Source organism: Coturnix japonica, chromosome 3 (genome assembly GCF_001577835.2).
Source record: "Coturnix japonica isolate 7356 chromosome 3, Coturnix japonica 2.1, whole genome shotgun sequence".
Classification (NCBI taxonomy): domain Eukaryota; kingdom Metazoa; phylum Chordata; class Aves; order Galliformes; family Phasianidae; genus Coturnix; species Coturnix japonica.
In genome coordinates, this window is record NC_029518.1 from 32,969,496 (window position 1) to 32,980,818 (window position 11,323).

An 11,323-nucleotide genomic window follows, 5' to 3' on the forward strand; every position below is an offset into this window, starting at 1 on the left:
CATCAAATTTATGATCACATCCTCTTAGTGTTTTACCTCTTAGGCATAACCTCAATGAAGTAGTAAAACATGCTGAGAGTATCTTTTCTACATGCATCCACTGCTCTTCAACAGTCTGGAACAATCAGCACAGTGGTTAGGGGGCGCTGTAATTTTTTAGTATATAGGTTTAGACCCACACACAGTTTATCACCTTTAACTTTCTATTTCTCACAGAATTTTTTTTTTAAATTATTATTTTTTAGTAGGGCTTGTGCCTCATTACTTCTATCAAAAACAGTGTGGTAATAATCCTGCATTCCCTATACCACAGATACAAACCTAGAACAGGCCATAAGTTAGGTGCAGAACCTCACGGGATCTATGAAGAAAATAACTATTTAATACTGGAGACTCAACCCACATGTCAGTAAATCCTCAGTGTGAAAAACCTAAGGGTTTGTGATCAGGAGCAGCAGCATTACCAACTGAAAAATGCAGTAAAAGACTACCTGTTATTTTTAATGTAGTAAAACAAAGAAATCAAGGAAAAAAAAAAAAAAACTGTAAATTTCAAACAGTCAATAGAAAACTCTGAGTATCCCTGAATTTCACAATCCACCCAGTATTAATATTCAGAAACTTAACAACACTGTAATACCTGATTCCAACTACAGCCTTGAATGCAGGACCAGGGTGAGGCAAGTCACACAACCACAACAGCCTATAACACAAGCATTCATAGTATTCAACTGTCCATGTCACATAAATCAACACACAATATAAATAAATTCTTAGCCAACCCATTTCATAGCCTATATGAATAAAATGGTACCACCTCACAAAAGAAAAGTATATATTCTACTTATTTTAAAGAATCTTCAAGCTCTAGGACAACCATAAAATAATAACTGCAAACCATTATAAGAGAAGGAGGAGCAAAAAAAAATGTGACTATTGTAAAATAAGTGTATTACGCCTGGAAATAAACAAAAACTGACCCAAACATCTTATCAAGTGAAATCAGTTGATGAGATCTGACACAGAGAAAGATACTGGCCTGCCAGATGACTCACTGTACCATGGAAAGCTTCAAACTGATATAACAAGAATAAGATCTCTGCATGCTAATATTGTCTGATCTCTTGTAGCTTGATATATAGCTACATTAAAGAGCAATCAGTACTTAAAAATTTTTTCAAGGAAAAGATCATTTATTTTATTCTTGCAAACAACTTATGTGATCATATTCATTTTCAAACCTCCATTTTCTTAAGTTGCAAATATGACAAGCTAGCATGAGTGCTTGCTTAGCACTCCTAATAGAATGTCATCCCAGAATCATTATTTCTTTTTGTAACCTAATCCTGTTATTTGGGGGGGAAACAAGAGAAAAACAACTCTAGTAAAAATCACACTATCTATTCACCTTCAATAGTTTATTCACAGATGGTAACACATGACACAATGCAGAAGTGAATTTGACAAATGACATTTTTCTTACCCAAACTAGAGAAGTAAACAGCTTTAAAACTCTTTTCTTTGTGACTTTAAAGAGTGGGCTTTTAACAGTGGATCACTTAGGCTGTATTTAGGGGCAAACGTGGCTTAGATAAAATTTAATCTTCAGAATCACAGTAATAAAATAAATACATAGATTTGAATGAATACTTCATTGAAAATTTTACCTAAAGAATAACCAACTGATATCTTGCATTTCTGTATGCAAGTCTAAAAACTTGAAATCAGTACAAAAACTCATCAGTTCTCAAAGCACTGGGACAGAATCACAGTAGCTTTTTACAGGTTCATATAAATTTGTGATGTGGTGTATTGTACTTGTATTGTACACTCAGAAAAATCAAATGTGCTTAGGAGGAAAACACTGTTGGCTCTTGCATCTATGAGAGTTTAGTACAGGCTGGAAACACTCAAGCTAATATAGCTGAATAAGAAAGCTAGACATTTCTAGTTACGCTGTAGCAGAAAATCATCTTTTTCTGGACAGTCTTTAAACACTGGTTGAAAGGTTTTTTGGTTTATTTTTCCTGTTCTCCTACCAATTTTCAAGGATGAACAAACCCACTGCTATTTTATAAACCTTTTTTTCAATTTGCTTGCACATTTTTTGCCTTTTTGGCATTCCCTTTAGCAAACAAACACAGCTTTCACCAAGCTGAGTAAGAATAAAAATTACTAATTCAGTAGTGAATAGTATAAACACCTTCTGCTTCCTCTGAAAAGTACAATTCATCTTCACAAGCATCTCCATCTTCCATATACTTGCTATCACAAAGCAACCAAATGTTTTAGGTGAAGATACAGAATGGGAGGAAAAGCAACGATCACTCCTATTTTTTATTTTGAAGCCTTACTACACACTTCTTTTGCTTCTCAAGCACATATGACTGAAGCAGAAAACATTTGGCTGTAGCACACACCTGTGATAGTCTATCAACAGCAATGTCAAATATTGCCAAGATTGTTGATGTATTCCACCATCCCACTGCACTCTAAGACCAAGGAAAAGTGTAACCAACGACACTTCCTGCAACACCATCAGTAGCCATTAGCTACTGATCTGCAGCTTACAGAAAGGGAGATACATTTTTTTTCTTTTTTTGTTACATTAGTTCCCTCTGCATTGTACAGTATTATTTCTTAAGCAACAATTTCCTACATCGTAACACTTTACCCTTTCAATTGTATTCCTATAAGATTCCCTTCTACACACATCTGAAAGTCATCCCTTCCAACTTTCTGCTTCAGTATAGACCTTTTTGTTTCTCTCACATACAGTGATGTTCATTCCAAAGCCTTTCCTCATTAACTTTAAACATCCAGACTGGAGATCATCTGCCTTCCAGAGAAGACCAACATCCTTATATCCAACATAGTTATCTTCTCCATCTCTTTCTACAGGAAATGTAAGCTTTTAATACAAAAACTTACTAAAACATAACTGGAGTAACTTGAAATAAACATAATTCTATACCCTGAAGTCACCTCATCAGACTTAAATTTCTTCCCTGAATTTACTTTGGTGGCTACAGACCCAACAAATAACTTCAGTTCTTCACATATTCAGTGCTTCTTTACAGATGTTTTAACAAAGTGACTTTCCTCATTCTCAGTTTACTGGGAGGTGCTTTCTGTAGCAGGCATTTAAAAAGATTTTTACATATGTATTCCAAGAATTATTTGACTTCTAAAAATCCTGTAAGTAAAACACTCCTAGCATTGTTTCACTGTAACTTTTTGTAATGTTTCAAAAGTTTTTGTTTTGAAATTTTAAGACTTCTCAGAAAAAAAGAGAACTCTATTAAAAAGGGGAGCAATCAAGGGATGAGACATACTGCTTGAAAACAGTGATGTTATGCCTGGAACACTATCAAAGAAGAAAAGATTTTCTGATGAAAGAAAACAGCTGAGATATGGTCTTCCATGGAATGATATTTTTTTATCATTTGTCATTTACCAACTGTTACTCACAAGGTTAACAGTCTGGCTAGGAGAACAGGAAAAGGTCTAGTGGAGCACAGGGACACTAAGCATAAGGAGACACGCCTTAATTGTATACAGAAGAATCAGCCTTCACACTCAAAGAATTGCCATTATGAAGTTTCCACCCACTTCACTGATAAGCAAAGGTGCATAAAAACAGGTCCCTTTCTCCCCAGGAGCCTGCCACATACTTCCCAGGATCCCTCCCCACAGGTAAGTTTTTCATTCAGTAGCTGGAATCTGGTTGTTTTATTTATTTGGCTCTTTTACCTTTTTTTCTCTGTACCACACATGCACAAGTTTCAGAATATTACTGTAAGGCTTTCTCCCTATAAACATCAGCTCTGCTTTAAGTCTTTACATTTCCTTAATTGGCAATTTTCTTGTTCTTATCTTTCATCTATCCTTATGCTCACTCATAACTTACTTCCTCTCAATCAATATCCTCAGAACCTTAGCTCCCCTTGAAAACGTATAAGCTTTCAAACTTTGTCACAAACTATAAGACCAACCTAAGTCCAAGACTGTTGCATTCTGCTCACCTCTCTAGAACAATGTGTATACATTGTTCCTCATCTATTTGAGAATTACACACCCCTCATGCCTCCTGACCTTTGTATATATACATATACATATGTATAACTTCCCTTACATGTCCATCATCAAGACACATCACGAAGCAAAAATGAAAAAGCAATCCTTTTCATTCTAACACAAAAGAAAAGCATGTCTCCAACTGGTGAAAAAAGTGAACGGAAAGCACTATATAATTCTGACTTCAAAAATTTGGGTCATTAAATGCCAAGCTAGTCACAGAATCACTCAGGTTGGAAAAGACCTTAAAGATCATCAAGTCCAACCACAACCTAACCTACTACCCTAACAACCCTCTGCTAAATCATGTCCCTGAGCACCACATCCAAATGGCTTTTAAACACATCCAGGGACAGTGACTCAACCACCTCCCCCGGGAGCCTATTCCAGTGCTTAACAACCCTTTCTGTAAAGAAGTTTTTCCTGATATCCAACCTAAACTTACCCTGGCATAACATGAGGACATTTCCCCTCATCCTGTCACCTGCCACCAGTGAGAAGAGACCAACCCTGATCTCGCTGTAAGCACTTTTCCACTATTGGAAGAGAGCAATATGGTCTCCACTCAGCCTCCTCTTCCACAGACTAAACACTCCCAGTTCCCTCAGTCACTCAAAGTCCTAAAACATACCTAGAGTTTCCCCATATATCCGCTGTTAAGACTGAAGAAGAGTCATCCTAGGATAAGAGGCAGCATTTTATAAGGAAATATTATAATGACAGAGAAATCCACAGATTACTCCATGGAGTGATGTATTCTGCAGAATGCTGTAATTATTTTGTTAGAAGCAAGCACACGCTTTTGTGCAGCAACTGTAGATGCTTAATAAAAAGATGATTCTGAAAATCTTCAAATTCTGTTCTTCCATGACAACTTCGAGTGCCTGTATTATAGCTCCTCTTTTTGAAAGCCAGATCCTTTTTCCTTTCAATAGTTCTTACTATTGTGCTTGTTATATATGGAGATTGAGTTCTTCAACTAATTGTCTGCAGTGAAGTTCTAAAGGATTTGTTGCTATAGCAATAGTTTGTGTTGATTCAAGAATTAATGATAAAAGAAGTGGCAATTAATAGTATGTATTTTTACTAGAGAAATATGAAATAGTGTTAAAAAAAATCTGGTTAAAAAGAAAGAGGTGAGAATATGAACAGGTGACCACCACCAAACTCAAAGCTATAAAACCGAGTCTTTTGTGTCACTAAATCCTATAAGGAAAACTCATACTCTAGATTTCAAAACATGTGGAGTGTTGCTGCTTGAATGCTTCCATTTGCACCCAGCCCCTGTGGTATTTCAGCAAGTCCTATGAGAACGCGAGGATGTGCGTGCATCTGTAAATAATGGCATCCGGTGGAACAAGCTCCACTGTACCAGTAAAAGGAAAGAGAATTGAATACTTTTCTCTATGGAATTGACATTGTTGTTCCAGCATTTCGCATTTGCTAATGTCCTTTGCATTTTTAGTGAATGCAAGTGTGTTGCTTCAAGATAATGACCTGTGCGCTCTCACTCCTGAGTAATAGCCATGAAGCTGTTAAATGCTTTCCAGGTCACATGAAACCAAAATAGTAATTAATATTCTACACTGAAACTTCTATTATCTCGCCCAATTATTTGTTTTTGTTGTAGTGCAGTACCCTCTATGAGGTATTTAAGGTTTCTGAGAGATTTGTCATTGGTTTTTAGATTTAAATTTTTATTTTAATCCTATAAAGAGCAGTGTGGCTTCACACAACTGTTTATAATGCAAGGCTTAAAGCAGTGAATTGATTTGCTGCTTCTCTACGTACTTATTAAGATTTCTTAAGAGTGACTTCCTTAGTAATGTGAGTTTCTAGCAGCAGAAAATACATAATTACTGAAGTCAATAAATTTACTTATTTTATAATGGAATGATAGAGTCAAAGGCTCATGGCAGATTGCCCCTCTGAGCTCTTTTTATAAATCCTTGTAGATAATATACAGCACTTTTTCCTTTCAAGACCATCCGGGTTATTTCCTGCAGATGATACCTCTGACCTACATGCAGGAATGCTAAGATTTCTCAAAAACCAGGAGTCCTGGATGCTGGAGGGGCCATTTCCTGTTTAGAAATACAGCAAGAGTAAAGGGACTGTGGTACAATGTGTACCGTGACAATCTGCAGACGTGGCCAGGGAAGAGGGGTCTTTATGCCACACGTAGAATTCTAGGGCCCATGCAAAGCTCTCAATCTTCAGCTCCATCACAAGCAGCACTTGCAAGGAAGGTAGTAACAGGCAGAATGGCATACACAAGCACTGCTAGAGAAATAGTCAAATAACACTACAAAAAAAAAAAAAAAAAAAAAAAAAGCTTTGATCTAATCTCAGCATCTATGAGCAGTTATTCTGTTTACCAAAAGAGGGGCATACCAGAACATTATCATAGAAACTCTAAGCAATTATGTATATACACACAGAGCATATATATGTGTTTTGTAAATATGTTTCTTTATATATAAATATAAACAAATGGGAAGTGAGTGAGAAATACGTATAAATATTTATATAAAATATATTTTTCACCCACTCCATTTGCTTATGAATTCATAGAGGATGAAGAAAGGGTGAACCTTCAAACTTCTTCGCATTATAAACTTTTTCATATGATATCTCTGTTCCTCCCATTGGAATTATACTGGGAGCACACAAGGTCAGATTATCAACTACACACACCAGTTATCCTTGCATGTAATCACATTGGCTTCTAATTCAGAAAAAAAAAAAATAAATAATAATAATCCATAACACTCATTTTTGAGCATGACTCCATCAAATGTTAAAATAACCTGACCACCCTGAATGGCATTCACTGCCAGACAATGACTCGCTACAAGCTGGCACCAATGCCAGGCACAAGCACATGGCAGCAACCATGCAAGGGACTGAACACCAAGTGGCACAGAGCTCAGTGACACAGACCTGCCCTGGCGCACTGAGCTGCTCTAGTGAGCAAAACCCGGGATCTAGCTGCATTTCTAAATTAAACTGTTCAATTTCTGTTTTGGCTACTTCAGAAGGAAAGCACAGGATCCAGTAAGAAAGGTATGAACACCAATCAGTAGCAGCATTTTCCTATCATCTATGATGTAGTTGTGCTCTCAGATGTTTCTTTGCCCCTATCTCAATTGAGGTTAATTTCCATAAGCACCAAACTTCCCCTAGCTCTCATTCCAGTAATTGAACATTTATCATTTATAATATAAATTAGATATTTCAGCCTCCTCCAGTAAAGCCCTTGCCTTCAGTTTGCAAACATTTAATGAAGCAATTCACTTAAGCCTGCCTTTCTTTACACTAATTGATCCCTCCACCATGAAACCACATGCTCGGAATAGATGAGAGGGTTAATCCTCCATCCTCTATTTTCCACACAGCAATTTCAACAGGTTATGCTCAGGATAATGGCTTTTCCTGCCTTTGCTGAGGTTCCTAGCTAGCCTCGCACACAGGCTGTGTTGCAATGGCATCAACCAAGGCACAAGGAGTAGCACATCATAGCATGCACTTGTCCTCTCCCAAAACAATAACTACAAAAGAGAGCAAAAAAATAAAAAATAAAAAATAAATAAATAAATAAAAGAAAAAGAAAAAAAGGGACAAATTCCCAATGTAAATATTGCATACAGGGCTTGGATTAAATATAAAACGAATTCCTTTATTCTTCTGTGCACCCACAGGAGCATAGCTCACCATGCATTCTGCAGCACTGTGTGTTGGGTGGATGGAGTCACTGTCTGTGCAGAGATGTAGCTGACTTGCAGTCATTCACCTGCAAGCTGGAGGAGAGAGCCTCACCTGTTCCACCAGCCAGGCATGAGGCTGCTCTGGGAGGGAAATCAGAGCGAAGACAGGGAGAATGCAGCAATCTCAGTGAATGAATTTGCAGAACAGACCACTTGTGGGGTTAACAGGCTCTTCCTTTTCATTGCAGCTTGTATTTAAACACTTGTTACATAGGCACAAACAAAGACATTTAAAAATAGCTGAAAGTACTGGCAGAGGTGGCACTGTGTATCCTCCCCCACATATGGCTCCATACTGCTCCCTATTTTAAAGCCTAATTATAAGTCTTTATTAAATGAGAAACTGTCACTACAGTAAGAGATACTAATAATATTAGTAAACTGTTCTATCATATTACGTACTCAACTCAGCAAGCATGCATCTCCACACAGCAGAACTTCCTTTGCCTTCATATCCCTCACAGATACTTTGCCTCATCTTCAAGTCACTGTCTGTTGAGAGTACAGTCTCTTCTTCATGGCAAATAAGCCATTATTTCATAATAAACAAAATTAATTACCACCATCCAGATCACTTCAAACTTTCTTCCAGTGTCAAGCACCTTTTGCACTCTTCCCCTTCCTTCTACAGTCACATAACATTGCATAACATGGTAATTGTCAACGCTAAAAGAAGGCATGCAGCTTTCCGTCTGCTGGGAGCAAGGATAAGGGAGGGAAGAAGGCATGAACACAAGAACCATCATTTTTGTTTTATTTGACAGAAATTTACAAGATGTTTTTCTTTTCTTCTACATCTCAGGATTTGGTCCTGAAATCATTTGCAGCCCTGAGTCTGAAATTCAAGCACTGATTTTAGAGAGGGAGAGAAGGAGAGTGTTAAAAGAAGTAACTATAGCTTTAGAATTAAAAGAGAAATAAGTGGGACAGTTTTTCAGACCTGCTTATACAGTAACCAAGAGATCTGAATCCTTAACACTCCTATTTAGAAGTGAAATTTCAGACGCCACTGAGCAGTGTATTTGCAATCTTTTGTGCAGTCACAGTTGCTTTTCACCATGAAAATCTGCTTCTGAGACTCCAGCTCTAGAACACAGCCTGCATCCAACAATATATTAATATATTGCCAACAGTAAGATGAACTTGAAATTTCCTTCAGTAAAATAAATTAAAGTAGATTGTACTTGACAGTATCCAGATACACGATACAAAGTAGGTAATCAGCTGCTCCAGAAAGTTGCAATGCATCTACTTAAGAATGACATGGCTTTGCAGCTCACAACAGCTTCGATAATAAGTTCGGTTCTATTGCTTCTGAATGAAGCAAACCAATTTCTGGGTTTGGCAGCAGCACACAGACGTAGAAGAGAAGAAGAAAACGTGCAACCTGTTTTGATAGAGCTGGCAGCAATTTGGACAAATTTCATACTGGATTATCCCCGGAGCATTGCTTTGTTACTAAGATCCAGCAAGATTGCAACATCCTGAATAGCCTAAGAGAATAGTCTGCGGCGTTTCAGTTCAAGTCAAGTGATTCTTTGTCCCTAAAGCTGAAGTTGCCCTGCTAACAGGTGAATGGCACCAAGGTAAGGACACATTACTTCAAGTGAGATTCAGAACTATAAAATGCAATCACCATATTCCTTTGCAAGGCAATACTGAGTGCGTAAAAGCTTCTGGCAATAACTACTGAAAAGAAACAAGAAAAAGAGAAGCACAAAAACTTTTCGGGACACACAACACTAACAACCTCTGCAATACTTTTTCCATGCCACAGAGAATCTCCACCACACAGGCCACTAACTCACATCCATGCCTAAAGCCACCTTCCATTCTGCCAAAGCAGCATTACCTACTGCAGCCCTGGTCCCACACAAGGCAGCAAGCCACAGACTGTCAAATTAAATCCGCAGCAGCAGAAGAAGGAAAATCAATAGGCCATTCACTGACTTTGCGGTATGTTTGTATGTATAACTTAAAAGGAAATAAATAAATATGAGCCTTTCAGTCAATGTGGTGTGCAAATACAGGAATACACATCGCTCCAACAAAACCATTCTCACGAGACAACCCGGCTTTTGTTTGGACCGTTTTTTTCCTCTTTTAAGTTTCTCTAAGTGTGTCAGTAATACCGAAGTTACAGTTCCTCTGCCTGTGACTATTTCTATATATGGTCAGCACAGATATTTGCTGGGATTTGCATTTTTCCAGAAGTAATCCAAGGCAACCGGCAGCCCGTGAATCGATGCAGAAACCCACAGGAGCAGCTCTATCGCCCCATACACGTGAGGGCAGTAGGGCTTCTCTGCCCCGACACACACAGCACAGAGAACAGGGCCGGCTTCGGCTCCAAACGAACACTCGGTCTCTGCCCCAACACCGGCGGCAGCGCTGTCGCACGCACCCTGCCCACGGGGGAAGCGGAACCGCAGCAAAGCCCACGCCCGGACACGGAGCCAGGCAGAGAACAAGGAGCAGCGGGGGCAGCCCCAGCTGGGGCAAAGGCGCACCCGGCGGGCAGCGGGCGGCACGTCGAGCCGGGCAGCGCTGTGCAGCCACCCGCCGCGGGACGGTACAGCACGGGCAGGCTACGCTGTACAACCGCGGTTCCCACTCCGCACACGCCCCACGAGATGGACGAGCCCACAGAGGGGCAGCACGGGCGGCCGCCGCCTCACCTCGCCGCTCCCGGAGCGCAGCGCCCCGTGGGGAGGGGCTGATCCGACGCCCCGAACCCCAGAACAGCGGAGGCAGCAGGTGAAGGCGCCGCAACTTTCACAGCGGGCGGCCCCGCCGCGCTCCCGACCCGGTCAATCCCGTAGAGGAGGAAGAAAACCCAAAGCGGAGCGCTCAGACGCTCCCGAACCGGCGTTCCGCTGTCCTACCTGCCTCGCTCCCGGCGACTCTTCACCACCGCCCGCTTTGCTTTGCTTTGCTCCTCTCCTCGTCGGGCGCTCCCGCGGCGCCCAGGTGGCGTTAGCAGCGCGCTTCCCACGGGCGGCGCGCCCCCGGCGGCCGACACATCCCCCGCCGGGCGCCGCCAAGAGAAGGGCAGCGGGGCAGGGCACGGCGCTCCACGCCTCGCGCTACACCCACCCGCGCCGCCGCACCTGTGCCGGGCGGGACACCGCCCCCTAGTCTCGGCCCCCGGGTGGGCGGGGGCGAACCGGGACCCCTCGCCCCGCTGCTGCCACCGCCGCCGCCGCTGCCGCCTCCGGCCCGCCCCGCGCCACCGCCGCCCTCCCCATGCAGCCGCCACGCGAGGGGCGCCCTGGCTCCGCCGCGCCGCGCCTCTCATTGGCCCGTCCGGCTCTGACCTCACGGGGCACTACTCCGCCCACCGCCCCCGGCCCGGCCCGGCCGGGTGCCCCGTGGCCGCCCCGCCGGAGCCCCGAGAGCGGGCAGCGAGCGCGCTGTGGCCGCCGTGCGGCGGATGGGAGGCGGCGTGCCGGGTGCCCGCAGCGCCCCGGAGGGTTTTC

At 41.7% G+C, this 11,323-nt stretch overlaps 1 protein-coding gene across 1 annotated transcript in view; it reads right to left on the reverse strand.

The window, feature by feature from the left end:
- CHRM3 (cholinergic receptor muscarinic 3) overlaps window positions 1–11,032 on the reverse strand; it is a 244,524-nt gene extending 233,492 nt beyond the window's left edge. The window contains exon 1 of the mRNA XM_015857818.2: window positions 10,730–11,032. The gene's annotated coding sequence lies outside the window, so the exon portion shown is untranslated. The remainder of the gene's footprint in view (window positions 1–10,729) is intronic.
- Window positions 11,033–11,323: the final 291 nt, after the last annotated feature.